Consider the following 18,935-nt stretch of genomic DNA (forward strand, 5'->3'; position numbering starts at 1 on the left):
TAATTATTCACCCCACGGGGCTTGTTGCTCTGCTGGCGCTGCTGACAAAGACAGCCCCTGGGCTGGGTTGCCAACACCCCGCTGTACCGCCGGAGCCACACGAGGCAGCCCGTCGCGGCTGAGCTCCACGTTCCATTCAGAGGCAAAGCAAAAAGCAAACAGCGGCCGGGCCGCGATATCGGGACACTGGGGTCACCTAAGTCCGAGCCGAGTCTCTCCCCTCAACTACGTACGGCCATCAGCGCTCCGTGTCCCACAGAGCCACCTCCCAGTGGCCATGGCTGTGACCATGACTGTGACAACGTGCGGTACTGTCACGGGAATCAGCCTCACTTCTGCTGCCCTCCAGAAGCCGGAACCTGTCCGGATTCACCCAAAAGGCAACATCTAGGAAGGACGTTCTTCCCTCACCGTCGGGTCTGCAGTCATAGAACCACAGGATCTTTTGAGTTGGAAGGGACCTTTAAAGGTACATTTATTCCTGCAATGAACAGAGACACTTAAAGCTAGATCAAGGTCCAGCCTGACCCTGAATGTCTCTAGGGACCAGATGTCCACCACATCTCTGGGCAACCTGTTTCCAGTACCTCACCACCGTTATCACACACACACAAAAATTCTTCCTTATAAGTATGCAATTTAAATATCTCCTCTTTTAGTTTGAAGCTATTTCCCCTTGTCCTGTCACAACAGATCCTGCTAAAGAGTCCATCCCCTTCCTTCTTACACCCCCCTTTAGATACTGAAAGGCTGCTCTCAGGTCTCCCCAGAGCCTTGTCTTCTCCAGGCTGAACAGCCTCAGCTCTCTCAGCCTGTCCTTGTAGGAGAAGTCATGCATCCATTGGATCATTTTTGTGGCCTTCTTCTGGACACACTCCAACAGGTCCATGTCTCCTGAACTGAGGACTCTACATCTGGATGCAGTACTCCAGGTGAGGCACAGAGTACCTGCTGATGGTATTCTTTTTGACGTAGCTCAGGACACCGTTGGCATTCTGGGCTGTGAGGGCACATTGCTGGCTCATGTCCAGCTTGCCATCTGCCAGCCCTCTTGAATCCTTTTTGGCAGGGCACTCTAAACTTTCACCCCCCAGCTTGTAGTGATAGTGAGGATTGCTGCGACTCAGGTGCAAGACTGCCTGCTGGGACCACAGGCAGCCTGTGTCTGAGGGTGTATCCCTTGCATCCCCATGCCTAACACCAAGCATACCTCTGTTGCACTGGAGGTGTTCTCTGACACTTCTGCCCAGGACCAGTGCAAAGTTTAATCATCAGATATATGCACACGCAGCAAGCTGTGGGTTATCTAAGGACTTGGCTTGATTTAGGAACACACGTTAAAGTGTGGTTATAATTAGTATGATAAAAGTCTGAATCCCTAAATGCTTATCTGAAAAATCAGCCAGGTATGGTAAGCAACACACAGCTATGGCAATCAGCAAGGGCTGCAAGATGAATTCAACTGCAAAATGCCAATGTGATGAATTTGGACATGTTAGGAAACATTCTTGTTGTGTTGCTGTGTTCATAGATTTTTGTCACGTCAAACTCGTGATGTGACAAAATCTGTCTTTTCACCGGCAACTGGGTTTCTGGTGGGCAGTGCGCTTATGTTCTTGAAGCATGGCTCGATTCTTCCTTCACCCTAAAGCCTGCAGTAGCACTCAAAGCCAACCCATTAATTTTCCATGTGAAGATAAACCACAGGGAGAACCAAGTGACAAGAACACTGGAGAGATGATGGACTATGACTGCAGTAGCTCCAAGCTAAGCCATGGGCTTGCCAATGCAGGAAGCAAAGAAGTCCCCAGTATGCTCTCCCTGACAAGAGGAACAGCAGAGCCTGAGTGGGACCAGGCAGTGACCTTCCTGAGCACTTTTAGATTGGCTCCACAGCCCCCAGACAAAAGTAGGGCAGGGCACAGCATACTCTGCAACAGTGCTGCACAGGCCATCAATAAAGGCATGAATCAGGTGTGCACTTAGGCAGCTCATGGTGTCACCTGAACCTGTGGATGCACACAAGGGTTGTTTGTAGTGCATGTATCACAGGGATGTGGACATCACCACGTTTTAATTAAATACCATTCATCTTTCAATTATATATGAGCTATCCCTCTGCCATGTAAAGTTCTCTTCACTCCTACGCTGTAGAAACTTGTCTTTTCCCACCTAAAATTATCTCTGTATTTCCTTAGATTCAGTTCTTTAAGCTTATTTTCAAAACCCCTCTGCACCTCTGCTCTGCATGGTGTGCCTCCACCCCCTGCACCTGCCTCAAGAGTACACTGAGGGAGATCAGAGGCAGCAGGACAGCAGCACCGTGCAGGCAGGGTGATTTTGGGGAGACGTGTTTTAAAGGACAGGAACAATTGGTAGGTGTCAGTGAAGCCTGGACACTTTGTTACACAGTGTATGTATTTATTGCCAGCAGTTTATAGATGCATATTTCTTTAGAGCAGAGAGTTTTAAAGATACTGTTGTTTTCACCTCTCTGGAGGCCAAACTACTTCAGTACCAACAGCTGAATTGCCAAAGCCGCAGAGGGAGAAAGTGGAATAGTATTCTTAATATCAGTAGAAACTGAAAAGTAAGTTTTTCATACCTCACCATATGTGGCTTTGTTCTGCCCTGCAGCACCTAAAGCATTGCACCCACACTTGTGTTCTACCACCAGTGACTTCTGGCAGAAGGCATGGCAGCTTGGTGTGTTGTGATGTCTCCCTCAACTGCAACTCCAAGATCTGCTCAAGCTCCTTTGTCAGCATCATTAGTATTATGTCATCCTCAAAGCAGATGTAGGGGCAAAGGTACGTGCCACAGCTTGAGCTGATCCAGCAACTTGTTCCGTGTTTTCCCCCGCACACTTCCTGCACTTGCTTTGGCACACCTCAAATTCATCCACAGTCGCTGCTGCTTGCCAAGGTGGCAGAAAAGCACTCCTAAACAAACCAATTCAGAAAGAGTAATTTTATGCCAGGTCTCTGAGTTGACTTGTCTCAGGTTGAACCTTGTGAGAACAACGCTAAGAATAGGATAGAGACATGGGGAGACCAGACTCTTTGGGCAGACATGGACTGTTCAGCAGCTTCCTTGCAAGGCTACTCTCCTCCAGTCTGTGTTTGAGCTCCTGATGGATCCTGTGTTTCAGCCTTGGATGAATCCTGAGTTCGGGATTCAGGTGGAACATGTGTTCCAGATTCAGAGTTAGTTACATGGGATAAAGTTGAGGCTGGGCTTTGACCAGAGCAGCTTTACATCTGCTGAAGAGCACCTCGTCTGTGGGAGGCTGTTGACACGTGTTAGTGGATGAGCCAGTGAGGATGTTCCAAATCCTCATCTTGGGAAAAACAGCTCTAAATACCACAAGCCTTTAATGATGTTAGCACTAACAAAGCTCAGCTAGCATCAGGGAAAATATGTCAAAGCAGTAAACTTTGCTAATACAGGATTTCTGTAAGACAAGACCACAATGATTCTTAAATACCAACTCCTTTTTAGGAATCTGACTGTGCCAAAATCCATATCTCTGTTTTCATGCTTTAGAGAGATTCAGAGTGATAAGAACTACATTAAGCACTTACATTTAAAAGGAAATACAAACTACCAGAAATAATGTCTGTTTGTCTTTAAACAGATTCATTTTTAAAGCAGATATTTCTCTGCAGAAATCATATCCTTTGTTAGCACTGACAGCAGTTTTTCTGGGATTAAACAGTAAATCCCAGCTACAGAGAAGTAAGTCTGTCTCAAACAGCGCACCATAATAAAACAGAATCTGTCCAGGAGAATATCAACCCACCAGCCAGAAGACTAAAGCTGTAGCTGAGCTGGGTGTATTGCCTGGTATTACAAGCCAGACAGCCCTCAGAAAGAGTTTTCCACACTAAAAAGCTAAGTTCCCAGCATTAAAAATACTATTACTAAAATGATTGAAACCTTTACTTTGTTTTTAATTTCTCAAAGACATTGAGCTGTCATTTAACATCAGCATAGGTGATGACAAAGAAGGCAGCCAGAGATGAAGTGTTCAAAACAGTCCCCATTCTGTCCATCTTGTCCAAACAACTGGTTTGCAGTTGTTGAGTTTTCACACTTCTTGTTCTTCCAAGGAAAATAAGAATTGATAATCTTTGTGGCCCTCCTCTGGACCCACTCTAGCAACTCAGCATCCTCTTGTGCTGGGGGCCCTGGAACTGGAAGCAGTACTCCAGGTGGGGTCCCACAAGAGCAGAGTGGAGGGGCAGAATCACCTCTCTCATCCTGCTGGTCAAACTGTTTGTGATGAACCCCAAAATATGGTTGGCTATCTGGGCTGCAAACTCACATTGCTGGCTCATGTTGAATCTTTCATCAACCAACACTCCCGAATCCTTCCACTTTATCTTATTTTACCTCCATGTCTATCAGTCAAAAATATGTAGGCGCTCAATAAATATGCATTTTAACTGTCATGCCTTACTTGAAGAATTATTGTGCTCTGCTTTCTTGGTCCTTATAATACTGCACGATTCAAGCTAAATCAGTGCCAACGAACAAACACAAGATTTCTTAAACTGCCTGAGCAAGAAGTCACAATGTCTGCCATTGAATTATTTAAGATAATTAAAACAGCGTATTTCTGCCCTTTTCTTATCATGGAACATGATAAAGATCACAATAAAAAGTTCTAGATTTGGTTTGTGGAGAGATAAATGTGATCTATTTCTTTTTTCTGAGCGAACAGATGTTCATGATCTCAGCCATGTTACTATACATGTAATTATCAAAGCTGTCCTAATCACAGCATGCAGAACTGATCACTTACCATATCTAGTTAAAGCAATTTCTCCTCCTGATGCAGAATCATGAAAGCACTCTTTCCAAATTTTCTTCTGAATGGCTTGATAATAAAACTTCAAAGATTTGTTTTCTTCTCTTAAAATAATAGTATTTGGCATCAATTTTGCAAGATGCTTGCCAGATGTTATTCTGGGCAAGTACTGTCTCAGTATTAATTTGGCCACTTAAAATGTAACATACATGTTCATAACAAGTTATAAAATTAACAGTTTACACAGTTTACACAACCAGTTGCAGACCCAGTCCTAAGACTAAACTGTAGCCGGTCTGTCCTGGGCACAGTTTCAAACACTCATGGCAGGACATATGCCTTATTCGATTTAGAATTTAAATTTCTTTTTTGTAAGTAAGTTATAATTAAAATGTACTTCTTGTTCATACATTTGATCCTCTGATAGGCAGTTGGTTTTATTCTTTAAATCTTTTCCTGCCTGAAGTGCTGATAGAAAGCTTCCCAGCTGCATGGTAGCAACAAAAAATGATGGTATTAGGTGATAATCATGTTAAAAGTTTTATGGTCAGAATTCAAACCAGTTTCCACACTTGAACATCTCTCAGCTCACACTGAGATACATCATTCCTCTTAAACTCTTAAATTCCAAATCCCCATCCTGCCATCTGAACAGGGTGGAGGCAGCTTCACACTCTGACATGTGGCTCCCACTCCATTGGCTGATAAAATGATGGCACCTTTCAGCACAGCACAAAATGCTTGTAGCTCAGAAAAAAAACAAAAACAAAAAACCACCACCAAGTATTATTAAAAACTGCCTTTTCAGATATGCTTTGTTATTCCCTCCCACCCAGCAGCAGTTTCCCTGAGTGAACCTTTCAAAAAGCAGTGCAGAAAAGAAAACCCAAGTCTGCACATAGTGAGTGGAAAAGATGGGCTCTTAAGAAAATTTTTTCATATGTTCTGGGAAAAAATGATACTGTCCATACTTTCTTAAGTGCTGGAATTATTTTTGTTGTAGCTTACAGAGTCCTTTGGAAAAAGTGAAAAGGAGTCAGAACGTTGCAGGCACAATGTGGTGACTTTACTACTAAATTCAGATGCTGATTTCACTTATGATTTAATTCATATATTTTTAAAGCACTGATTGCGTAGACAAGCCAGTGCTCCCACAACTAATAACACAGCCAAAACAAGTTCCTAATTGTTCTCACAGTGGGTTAATTGCCCTTGATTCATGTTTTCCACTATCTCTCCATAGATATTGCTGTTAAATACTCACGGTGGGGTTTGTTGTTGTTGGTTTTTTTCACTGTCTGCTTGACAATGAAATGTTAGCATGACAGGATACTGTAATGTGACCAAATAAAACCACTAGACATGCTGACCATGATCTGCACCTTTTCTGCATGGAAAAATCCATAATTAGGCTCAGCTCACAGGATCATAGAATGGCTTAGGTTGGAAGGGACGTTAAAGATCATCTAGTTATTTTTACTTAATGTCAATAAACAGATCAATCCTACTTCACAGTTCCTTCACTGCCTTGCTTGGCAAGTCAGAGGTTTATTAGCTATTTATTGACTGAAGCCCAGTAGCAACCTCAAGGGATCTCAAGCCTGAACAGAAAACAGCAACACCACATTTGGGGATCTGGGTGCCCAAAGCAGATGATGGCAGTCAATGTGTTCTGTGAAGGCTTCCCTTGATTTAAGATAGCGTGAGCAGATACCAGGTAATTGCCATGTGTAGAGATGGAAGAAGCCAAGCACATGTTCAAATCTGTAGGGCTATGTTAAGTGAGCCACAATGTGATTCATTCTTTAGCAATTTTGAGAAAAAATATCTATTTTATCTGGGTACGTGGAAAGAAGAGAAACACTGAGAGAGCACTCATGACTAAGCTTGTCTCCCCATTGTGTGTTGATGTATGGAAACTTCACCTGAGCTCTTATCTGTCCTGCTGTGCTCTGAACAGTCTGACGTTATAGCCTGCATAAGAAAAAGTCTCTTAAAATTGTTCCTTTTCTCTCTTCCCTAAGGAAGAAAAACTGGTTTATGTTTTGTGAACAAAGATTTTAGCAGATGACCACGCCCTAACTTAACCAGAACTTATTACGTGATTATGCCTTCTGGCTTGGTGAGGAATCAGAGAGATCCATGCCACATTGCACTGTAATTTGAGAGGTTGATTGTACTTTTTTCTTGCAGCTTGCTCTAGGTACGAGTCTATCCTGGGGGCCCAGGAGTCTGTCCTCAGCACCGTGGTATATTCCAGGAGTTACTCTGCACTTCAAGTGTAAGTCCATCAGAGTGCTGCATGTAACTGCAATAAAGTCTCCATGAGGAAAAGCATGCATATTTCTTCTGGAAGACTTATTGATTTTCTTGGAGGCCAGAATCTCAAAAGATTGTGAGGACTGCTCTGAAAATGTTGCCTCCTTCTTTATTATGCTGGCCCGTGATGTCAGAGACAGACGTTGGTGGTATGGCTGAAGAGGCTGAGCTTTCCCATCTTTCGTTACATTTTGTTGCCACGCAACAGATAGCAGCGGAGGGGCAGTCAGGCAAAATGGAGTCTGACACAGAAGTGTGTATGAAGCAAAGGTGTATCATTTAATTCTTCCATTCAGAACAAACTGCACCCACCAAAATTCATTGGCACTTGCTGAGATCAAACAGTTTTGGTCTTTTCTGGACTGGATGTGAGACAGTGGGGTGTGCATTTCAGCAGTGAGGATAATCACTATGCTCTTGGTATCTGTTGTAGGTTCCATAGAAATAAATAGGAAGCATTATTTTTAGTTACTTACATATATTAATTACAGAGTGGACCACTTAATGTTCTTTTTTTTTTCTTTTTCTTTTTCTTTTTTTTCTTTTTTTTTTTCCTCAGATTTTCTGCTAAAAACTCCCATTTCTTTCCCCATGGAAGACAGAAAAGATAAATAAACATTTTAAATACCATCTTACACAGTAAGTTGCTATTTCAGCAACAAGATATCTGAATGTGTGTATATTGAAGATGTGACTGGCAGTAGCTACTGCATCAGTAACAAGGGTGGGCTGATTTTGTGGTGTCTAGCTTAGAAAATTTTATGATACTATGAAAAGTGGATCATCTTACTAACCTGCCTCATTTGAACAACACATTTTTGTGTTTACAAAAGTAAATGAATGTGCTAAGAAGCAAAGAACATAGAAGTTTGTGAGTGTGTATATTTTAATGCATAAATGTTACAATACATATTATTTTGTGCTTCGGGATATATATACCCCAGCAGTTTTCAAACTACCTTATTGGTAAGGATGCAAAGAAATGCCAGGGAACATAAGTCTGCTTTGCAGAGTCACAGCTGAGAAAGCTGTTGGCCTAAGCACAGGAATTACGCCGTGAGAAGTCACTTTGCTCTAATAGCGACACAGTGTGCTCTCTACCTGACAGTGACACATTCTGCTCACTCACACTCAGCATATTGCTTTCCAATAGTAGTGCAAACACTCCCAAGTGGGCCACATCAGAGCATTGGAAATGGAGTCTGGCACAGATACAAGGCCATTCACACTCAACAGCCACATGCCTGGTAACCTTCTGGGACACTACTATCCATAATGCAAAGTACTGGATATTAAAAGATTGGCTATACTCCCACATCTGTTCCCTGTCAAACAGGAGCTGAATGGTTGGCAAGGTGCAGAGAGGAAGCCATGGCTTGTCTTGGCCAGAGAGACAAAGAATGTGTACAATGAATTGTTTGAAAGCCCAAAATTGGTCCAGGTCCAGTCCTAATATAGAGACAGAGTTCAAAATCTCCTTCAAGTGGCTCAATTATTATTACTTTGCAAGAAAAGAAACCCAGCTAAACATTTGACATGCACACTAATCCCTATCAAATTCTTGAGTAAAAAAAAAACAACAAAAAAAAAAACCAAAACAAAAACAAAACAAAAAAAAACCAACATGAATTAAAATTAATGTTTTCTTCATTAAATTTTATATGAATTTTTCTGGTCCCTACCTTCCCAGCAGATGCAGGGGTCCTGTCTTTCTCCTAGCTCATTAGCATGCTTCCAAAACACCTTCCTTTCTCTCTGGCAAGATTTTTTTTTCTGTTTCACTACCAAAAAAATAGTTTCCTGAACCTGGATCACAAGGTTCCTCAAACTCACTGAAAGCCTCTTTTAAACATCAGTAAGATCCAGCAAGTGGCCTCATTTATCCTCACATAACTCAAGTAGGCACCTTTAATATTGCAAAAAGGTTATGCTGAAAGCAAGAGCAAAAGACTGTACTTGAGGATGGCAGCATTTTCATTTTAGTGATGTAGCACATGATAGTACATTGATCTTTGTAAAGCACACAATTAAAACCAATTGATGAAACATATTAAACCAATGTGAAATGTATTATGCAGTGTTTGTAATGCAGTCAGTATGACAAAACTAATTTACTGTAATGCCATCATAAAGAAAAGTAGAGGAGTAAATTGTATGACAAGAACACACAAAACATACTCACTTGCTCACGAACAAATGAATGCTATGAAATGTGATGTGCACATGTAATAACTAAAAGAAAAGGAGGCATCCAGGATAGCTTACAGAAATAATTTAATAATCTTATTTTCCAGCTAACACCTGTGGCTTTAAACTAGAGCAGGATTATTTACTAATTTATTTGGCTGTCACAGACTCAGCCACAGATACATAGACTTACCATATGCATGCCTGAGAGGCCCACTTTTTAGTTCAGACACAGATTTAAGTACTAGATCATGCCCTGTACATATCAGGTTAATGTTCTGACTGTCTTACTACATATTACAGCAGCATTTATTTAGAGAATGGGAATCAGCAGCAAGGTAGCTTGGCAGAGGCCTGTAAAAATTCACAGCAAATAGCCATGCTCCATCCCATGGCTTACAACAACTGAAGACTTTTATCACTCATATACTTAAAGGCAATTCTTTGCAGGCTGCTTAACACTTTGCTTGTATGGCACAGAGGGAAAAAAACTCAAAGTGCCAAGGAAATAAAACACTCCTTTACTATTTCACCAGCACTTCTCAGAAGGATATATAAAAGATATTGGCTGCATATTTTCCCAGATTACGTCCCACCACTTAGAAATTCTTCTTGAAAGATATTCCCTCAAGAATTCAGTCTGAAATAGCTTAACTTCCATCACTAAATGCTTCCTTTTCCCTTTTCTATCTCTCTACTTCAGTATTCCAAGAGAAGTTTAACAAGATGCTGATCTTGTGTAGCAAGAAGAAAAAATACTCAGCACTCAAGGCCTTAAATGTAGCGTTGACTTCAAGACATTAATTAAGGTTTAAATATATGTTTTTAAGTGGGGAAATAAAAGGACTAGGAACAATTACCTGTTCTCTGTTTTTCTCAACTCACCTGTGACCTCAAGGTGCTAATTTCTGCAATACCCTTCCACATCCTTCCAAAATGTTTTGTGGATGTTTAGTCAGTGTATATTTTTTAGGATTTATATCCAGAGGCCAATAGAACACCAATAGAAGTGAAAAAAATCCTATGGTGTCAACTGCAGAAAGTTAGGATGGTGTACCTGGGAAAGGATCTCTCCAGATGTGTCCTGTTATTGTGTATTTCCCCAAACATCTACTGCTGTCACAAGGATGCTGAGGAACTGGGCTGGATGGTAATCCTCATCAGAATGGCAGAGTACTGAAAAAGAAGAAAAAAAGTAGAGACGTGCAGCTGGAAGCAATTCAGGCAACAAAACACAAGTCAGAACTACTGGAAACAATACTAGGGAATACAGAAAACTCTGGCAACTACAGGAAATATAGCCCCTGATTTACAAAGCTGAAGGAATGCAAGCTATTGCCACCACTCAACACCTGCATCTCAATCCACTGAATTGCTTTTTTCTCTTGTGGAGCTCTCAGTTGGCTTCTTCACCTCACAACAATACCTCTTTAATAAATTCCAATTGTTTTGTAAATCAACGTCCTTTTATTGTAAGTGATAACCATAATAATAGACAGGGTATGAATAGATACCAGGGAATGGCTTTGCAATCACTGAGTCACGGAAATACTGTATCGCTATCATCTCTCAGGATTAGTTAGTACTGCACTCTCCATCTCCATCTGAAATGACAAACCTACCTACTCAGAGTGAACAGACAGCTTCTTCAGGGTGGGTTAGCGAAGCACTTTTAGTTTAACAAACTTTCTGTATCAAAAACCAGGTAGGAGTGTTAATCTAGTAATTTTTTTGTTGAGCTCAAACCACATTGTGAGATGCTCCTAGAGAAGCTCCACGCCCTCTGGGACTGCTTGTCACTTGTTGACGCTGTGTAGGAAGAGAGTACTGCATTTCATCAGTCGGGAAAGGACAGGACATGCAAGGACAGCCAGTACCGTGATTAGCATCACGAATGTCAACAAGGTGATCAGAGATGGGAGGAGTGCTTACTTACAGCTTTGCAAAACGTTTCCTGAATGCTGTGCTGCCAGGCACTTCCTCAGCTTTGGCTGAGAACACAGAGGCATCTCTAGTGTCCTGTTGCTATATGTGAGATAACTTTCACATATCTTCCCAGGAAGTGGGTGAGGATAACACAAAAATTAGCACTCATGATCAATTAGGAACTTGGAATGAGTTCAAATGGGGACTATGGCCTCCTTGTCCATTCTTGGTATAATTCTGCATCTCCAAGGATATGATGTTCCCTGAGAGTTTATTCTTCTCGCTGGCCAATATAACCACCAGATTAATCTAATCATGCATCTGTACCACAAACATGGCACTGACCACCAGAGCTTTCTCTGCTTTCTCTACACCTGTTCTCTGTCCTTGGGCACAGGCACTGGTATCCTTCCCATTACATCACAGTAGACACTGTTGTCACCAGGCTTCTCAATGCAGGCAGCAAAATGGACCTTGCTAGGAGGCCCTGCCCTATCTGCCCACTGACTGTGACACCAGACAGCTCCACAGCTCCCTGACTTACATCAGAGCTATACCGCTGGTGTTTCTAGTGAGGCATGACAGCACCAAGTGAGATGCAGGACACTGGGTATCCACACAAGTTGCATCTCCAGGCATGCCACCAACATACTACCACATGGAGAAAAGAGCTGAGACACAAAAAGGGAGGTGGACTCAGAATCAGCTGTTCTATCAACAGTATTTTTGGGGACTAAGCAAAATCAATTCTGCCTCAGTAGTCTGCATCTTTAGCTAACTTCTGGGTAGAAGTAGAGAGAGAGAAGCATTAGCATCTGGCATGTGTTAACAGAGGTAGCTTTGAAGCTACCATTCACAGCAGTATACAAGCCTTGGATGGAACAAAAGTCACAGTTTTAAAAGAAAATGGAAAAAAAAAGTAGGCTTCTAAAGAGAATGACAGGAATGACAGAAAACCTGCTTTACTGGGAGTCTGAGGAGAGTGCATTACTTCACAGTGAGAAAAATCTTTGATTTGGTATACAAATACAAAAGAGTCCAATGCCTAGAAGCCAAAATGTCCTTTTCAGGTTAACAATAATTGGAATAGCTAAGGGAATAACTTATCAAATGACGAAACAGATTTTTCCACTTGAAGTACATAAATGTGAATTACAAACATTCTAGATGGTGTCCTCTGTCTTGACTCAAGCTAAGGAATTCATGAAGCATGACTTTGAAGGATTTGATGGCTCCTGCTATATCTAAGCATAGCAGAAGAAACTCCTAGTAGGCTGCACCAGCAGTATACAGCTACTAAATAAAATTCTTCCAGAATTTTGATAAGAAAAGGTTATTTTATTCTTTTACAAGTGTAAACATATTTAACTAAATTTCAGCTAAGACACTGAAAAGTACATACAATGGCCTTCACAGAATCACAGAATGTCAGGGACTGGAAGGGACCTCAAAAGATCATCTAGTGCAATCCCACTACCAGAGCAGAAACACCTAGATTAATTTACGCAGGAATGCCTCCAGGTGCATTTTGAATGTCTGCAGAGAAGGAGACCCCACAAACTCTCTGGGCAGCCTATCTCAGTGTTCTGTCACCCTCATCGTGAATAAGTTTTTTCTCATATTTATGTGGGACCTCTTATGTTACGCCTCACACCCACTGATCATTGCCTACATCCTAGTTCAAGGGGAAAAAAAAACAAAAAACAGAAATGAAAGGCAACAGAAGACAAGAATGAGTGGGTCATTACACAGCAAAACAAATTTGCTGCCAGCATTACTTGCAAATACTTTTAAAAAGTACACCATGTGACTGTCTTGTACCCATATCACAGACTGAACTTTCACCCTGATCTGTGGAGCTAGTCTTTGCTCTAAGTTATATCAGTGGGGTCTGAACTCTGATCACTCTAAAGTATCCATGATATGGTGTCCTTCAGTTGCTTAAAGACTCATCTTTTGCTCTGTGTTGTGGTTTAACCCAGCAGATGGCCCAGGACTACACAGTTATTTGCACACTTACCACATTCCCAGTGGAATGGGGGGAGAGAATCAGGGAAGAAGAAAGAAGTTGAATTTTGAGATAAAACTATTTAATAAAAAAGAGAAAATGAACAGGATAATAGTTATGACTATACCCGTATATATATATATATGTATATATATATATATATATATATTCATATATATATGAATGTATATAACAAGTGATGCACAAGCAATTGCTTGCTACCCACTGACCAATGTCCAACTAGTTCCTGGGCAGCAGAAGACAGAGATGAACTCTCACCCCTTCAAAACTCCTTCCACATGCTGTCATCTGGTATGGAATATCCACTTGGCAGTTTAAGTCACTTGTCCTAATTCTGTTCCCTCCCATCTCCTTGGGCCTTTTGGTGAATAGGAGGTGAATAACCTTGGCTCTGTACAATACTGCTTAGCAGCAACTATAAACATTGGTGTGTTATCAACATTGTTTTTCTCCTAGAACCGGAACATAGCATCATAGCAAACACTCTGAAGATAACAATTTCATCCCAGCTGAATAAGACAGTATGGTGGCATTTGGCTATAGGGAGAAAAAGAAATTGCGCCAGTGTAAAATGTCTAGCTCTTTCTGAGACTCTTTTCAGATACACCTTTAAATGGGTAAAAACATTTACTATGAAACATCAGACACAATCCTAACACTAGAAGGATTAAGACATCTGTACTGTTAAGAAAGTACTGTTACTATTTCCTCCTTGCTTGCCAATGTGGTTACCTCTGCAGTAACATCTGTGAAACCACATAATTTTTCAAGACCCAAATAGGGATGCTGAAAGAGAACGTTAACTCACCAAGAAGTTTGAAGAGTAACATAATTTTTGTATACGCATGTGTGTGTTCAGCGTCTTGGATCTTCATCACATCACCATGAAGCTTGTGCGGTAGCAGCCCTGGAATGCAAATATCATGTAGGGAATTCTTCATTGCTAAGTTTAGTGCTAAAGAGCTAATAGCTTCAGCATGTTGTATTGTTTAGATGTGAGGTCAAATCTGGTGATCAGACTCTATTATAAATATAATTTTACACACTAAGATAGATTAAGATTAAATTAAAACAAAACAAAAAAACAAACAAAAAACAAAAAACCACTCCTGATGCTATTTTAAAACAGCTGCAGGGTATATCAACCATTACTTTTTTTTTAACACTTAAAATTTGGATAGCAAAGGTAGTAGACAATAGCAGTTTACATCAGTTACATTGTATATTGAAATGGGAAGTCCAAAGAAGAACGTAGAAGAAAGATGAAACTAAGCAAAATATCTATAAGCTGCATTCCAATGTGACAAGAAAAGCTTAAGATTTACAATGAAAAATACCAAGCAGAATATGAATCCTAAAATAATTTTTAGTACATGTTCACTATGAAAACAGAGTTTTGGGCATAGCATGAAAGTTTTTCAGTAATAAGTAAAAATTTCTTTTACCTCTAGGTAAATTTGATGCAGATACACCTTTCTATGAAAAATTATTGTTCTTCTTGTGAAACTGAGCTAACTGTAATGACTCTAATTATTAGATGAGACATAACAAAACACACCTGCACCCAGTGTTGCTAATAGCAGCAGGTTGATGGAGGTTCTTTGTTCCTTCCATGCAGCTCAAGCCACAAGCAGATAACACTGACATTATTTCAAGAAAGTTGTTCATGTAGCTTCTTTTACTTATAAGGGTTGTTCCCCCAGTCATGCCTGACTGAAACAGAAAGGATGGATTTACAAATTCAGTGCCAGATAGACTGAGTCAACAAATACTTTAATCTGTAAATCACTTCCAGAGCTAGAGAGAGAGATTCAGAATTCCTGCTGGAATAACTGTAATATCATTTAGGACCTTGAGCAGCCACCTATCAACTTCTTTAGTCACTTTTCCTCTGCAGACTTTTTCTCTCCATCCCTAAGTAGTCCATATGCTTGTCTAGAGACACTGCTCCATTAATCTTTTTTTTTTTTTCTTTCCAATTCCACTATCATCTTTGTGCAACATCTTTCACACAGCACAGCCTCTTACCTCTCTTGGGTCTTGAAGATGCCTTCATAGGACTGCTCTCTGAAAAGTACAATTACTCCCCATCCTCCAGCCACCAATCCTTCTCTTTTACTAAATTCAAAGAAAGGAGATAGAAACTCTGACTTGTCAAGGTGACAAAGAAAAAATATGTTTAAGCAGATAATTGAATTCAGAGTATCTAGAGTCTTCACAAGAGGACATCCCTCATGTCTTCCAACTCCCTTCCTTAAATCCACTCTTACTGCTGCCTGGAATTTAGCCAGGACAAGCACTAACACTTGTAAAATAAATTGAAAGGAGTCCAAATATTTTCAGTCCTACTTGTCAAGTGAAAGATATCCCTGTCTTGCAGGTAATGCTCCTTACACTTGAGACACAGGTCTTGAAACAACTCCAGCTAAACACTCCTAAATCCTTGTTTGAATCGAGTCCTGTGGGAAGAAATGTTATTTAAGCTACTTTCATTCTGAGTAAGAGCATCCATACAGGGAGATGAATACCACTTACTACACTTTGGAGCTTAATTCAGATTTGCCAAATATTCCTATATACCAGAGCATGTGGATTTTCTTTCCAGGTACTAGTCCAGTCAAGGCTCTTTCAGTATTAGAGGTGTGCTGCATATCATAAGGCACCCTGTTTTGCAGATACATTTGCAGATGTATTCATTTTTTTATAAGATACAACATGGAGCACACTGCTGGGTGCCTATCATCTTAATGTTTATTGACTCATGAAGTTTCTCAAATGGCTAGAATTACTTACTATGTCATACACCATTAGTTTGTATGGACATTATTGTAGCCAATTCTTCTACTTACATTTCAGTTCAGTGAGACTGCTGCTTTCCACAATGTTACATAAGAAATAACAGGTAATAAATATCCTGTGATATGCTGAATTTGTAGAGCTCGAATACCTGAGCAATGAAGGAATTAGCAGAGCTGATTTAAAGTTCATGTTCATATTGGTGTGGTAACTAGCTAAACTGACAAAACAGCCGTACTTCACAGAAGTACCTTTTTATTTTCTTTCTTATAAGTAAGTGCATCCATTTTCATATTTACTCCACCATTTTTCACAAATACAGGGGGGGAAAATAGTGAGGCCAAGGATTTCTCTCAAAGAATATAGCTCTACATCATTTATTTTATTTTGCTGTGGTATTTGACAAGCATTTGAGCTATGGTTGGTTTTATCACAGCCATTGTCTTCCACATGATGGCTTTTGAAGTTTAATAGGCACTCTTTGCATGTCGCTTTTGGAGTTACAGAAATAAGGGCAGAAACAAACCTCAGAAGATCACCCACTGCTTCTACCAGCTGGACAGAGACAAACAGGCAAGCCACAGCTGAGCAGATCTGTGTTCTCCTAGCTGTTAATATCTGACCCATGTACACACAGTAGCCACATACAGATGCTGTAACTTCTAAGAGATTATGTGCTCTTACTGTTTCCTTTCACAACACTCTGCATTCTCTGCAGTTCTGAAAATCTACATGTTGCAGTAGAAAGAAGGACATTTACACTATCCCTCTACCCCAACCCAATCATCTGCAAACAGTTTACATCAGCTTCTGTTCTCTGTAATAAATCGTCTGCTTTCACAATCCAGAGTGGTCATAAATAGCAACACATGATTTCACATTTTGAAAAATCCCAAAACTTCCTGAGAAAGCAGTTGCTCAACTGAAAACGAAGGGGAAAAGGGCAAAATGAACCATAATGTACCAGGTGTACAAAATGTTTGTACAGCATAACTTCCCTTGGAGAATGTGGCTTGGATAACAAAGTAGTCTCAAAGCTAGTGGTCTGTGTTTTAGAAGTACATTACTTATCCACATGCTAGATTTCTTCTTTCCTGCAGCTTTCATCTTCATACTGCTCTGTATCTTTAAAATTTCCATTGAAAGGCATATATCTTTTGCAGGAATTTGTGTGTAACTGTATAGAAGTTATCTATAGAAAAATATGTAGCATGGGAGAAAAAAATCTTTCACTGAGTAGGAATTTTGTTAGCAAGTCTGGGATTCCATTCTCAAGACCACATCTCCCTTCAAATTATGGATAAACTAGAAAAATATTCCTAGCTTTTCTTCAGAAGGAGAATAGCAGTCAGCAAGTATATTGCTCTATTGCTGTTGTAGCCTCTAACCCTATCTCACTACTCCAGAAATCTTGTCTTTGTACTTTTTTCTTTTTCTTTTTCTTTTTTTTTAGTTTTTTCTGACAGAATATCATTACAAATTCTACAATTTAAAAATTTGTGGGAGTTATGTAGTGCAATGTGTTTATACAACGTAATAAACAGTAAGCCCCAATTAGGGTAATCCCGAGAAGAGGAGCCTGATAGTTTGGAACAGATTTAAAATAACTAAAAAGGGCACAGTTCTGACACGTAATTACATATTTCAGGTGCTCCAAATGAGTCTTTTAACCCACTGGAAATGATAAGCTTCAATCTACTGCACAGTAAGAAAATAATAAACCACACTAACCCCAACACCTGCTAAGAAAGTAAAGCCTTGTAGCTATCTGGCCAGAACTTGTAACCAAATGCCCTCAGATTTGTATCACCTTCCTCTATACAAAACATGCCTCATAATAATGTCGAGGTTAATTATCAGAAATAGAATACGATTAACATCATGCACACACACACAACAAAGAGAAAGAATCAGTCACCAAGATATTCATTTCCAGATGTAAATCTCAGACAAAAAATTCTGAAAAATGCAGAGCCTGATGTTGGGAACAGTCACTCCAATAACTGACTTGTACATCCATGAACAAAGTATCTCCTACATGTGTCTATAGCAATGGAATATAACTTGACATGACAAGGAAAATGCACTTGATGATGTACTGGAAACAGTTGATTCTCAGCATCCCAACTCTAGACAGTTGTGTCATACCAGAAGTATTTCTAGGCCTACTCACAGATGGCAGACATGGATCTAATTGCCTACTAGTGCAACAGCATGCAGGGGAGCATGTTTTCAGCTCTTTATGATTAGAAAGTACTTGAGACAATGCCCCCAATTCCACTGATACACCTTGCATGGACATATACATAAGACCTAATGCACATAAATCACCTCACAGCCAAATTCTGATTCTTCACTCAGTTTGTTCAGTTCCTCTTCAGGCAGTTTTCTTTTACATTAAGGAGAATACTTTCACAAGGGAAGGCCGTAAGTGTAAGAGTCATTGTACTGTTCCTAGAGGCAGACCATGACCCTTTAGTACACATTTATTGTAGAGCTGATAGATAATTGATGATGTAACATAGCTGATTGAAGACGACATTTTTTGGCAAAAGAAATTAAATTGAGTGAATTAACTTTATGGATCGAAATCCAGCAAAGCACAGGAGGCATTCTGAAGAATGGAGGCTTTCATTATTGAGTTTTTCTACTAATGAGAATCTAACATACAGCCTGCACAAGAGCAAACTAAATCCTCCATTACTCAGAGGAGAAGACCAATTAATGTCATTGGGATTGCATTTGAGTACGGTAGTTTTAGATAATTTAGAAAAGGTTAGCTGAAACCCTAACTCTCCTTAGATTTTGAGGAGTTACGTATAACAAAGGAGTTACACATAACAATCCTGAAGGGAATACCTGAAA

The 18,935-nt window shown here is 40.2% G+C and overlaps 1 long non-coding RNA gene across 1 annotated transcript; it reads right to left on the minus strand.

Annotated features, from left to right (window-relative positions):
- Positions 1–2,003: 2,003 nt before the first annotated feature.
- On the minus strand, positions 2,004–14,983 carry LOC107315050. The gene is made up of 4 exons (XR_004307385.1): positions 14,833–14,983; positions 14,083–14,181; positions 10,377–10,495; positions 2,004–7,556 (listed from the first exon to the last, which is right to left on the minus strand). It is a non-coding gene; the product is annotated as an uncharacterized LOC107315050 (long non-coding RNA).
- Positions 14,984–18,935: the final 3,952 nt, after the last annotated feature.

The sequence above is a fragment of the Coturnix japonica genome, chromosome 5 (assembly GCF_001577835.2).
Source record: "Coturnix japonica isolate 7356 chromosome 5, Coturnix japonica 2.1, whole genome shotgun sequence".
NCBI classification, from domain to species: Eukaryota; Metazoa; Chordata; class Aves; order Galliformes; family Phasianidae; genus Coturnix; species Coturnix japonica.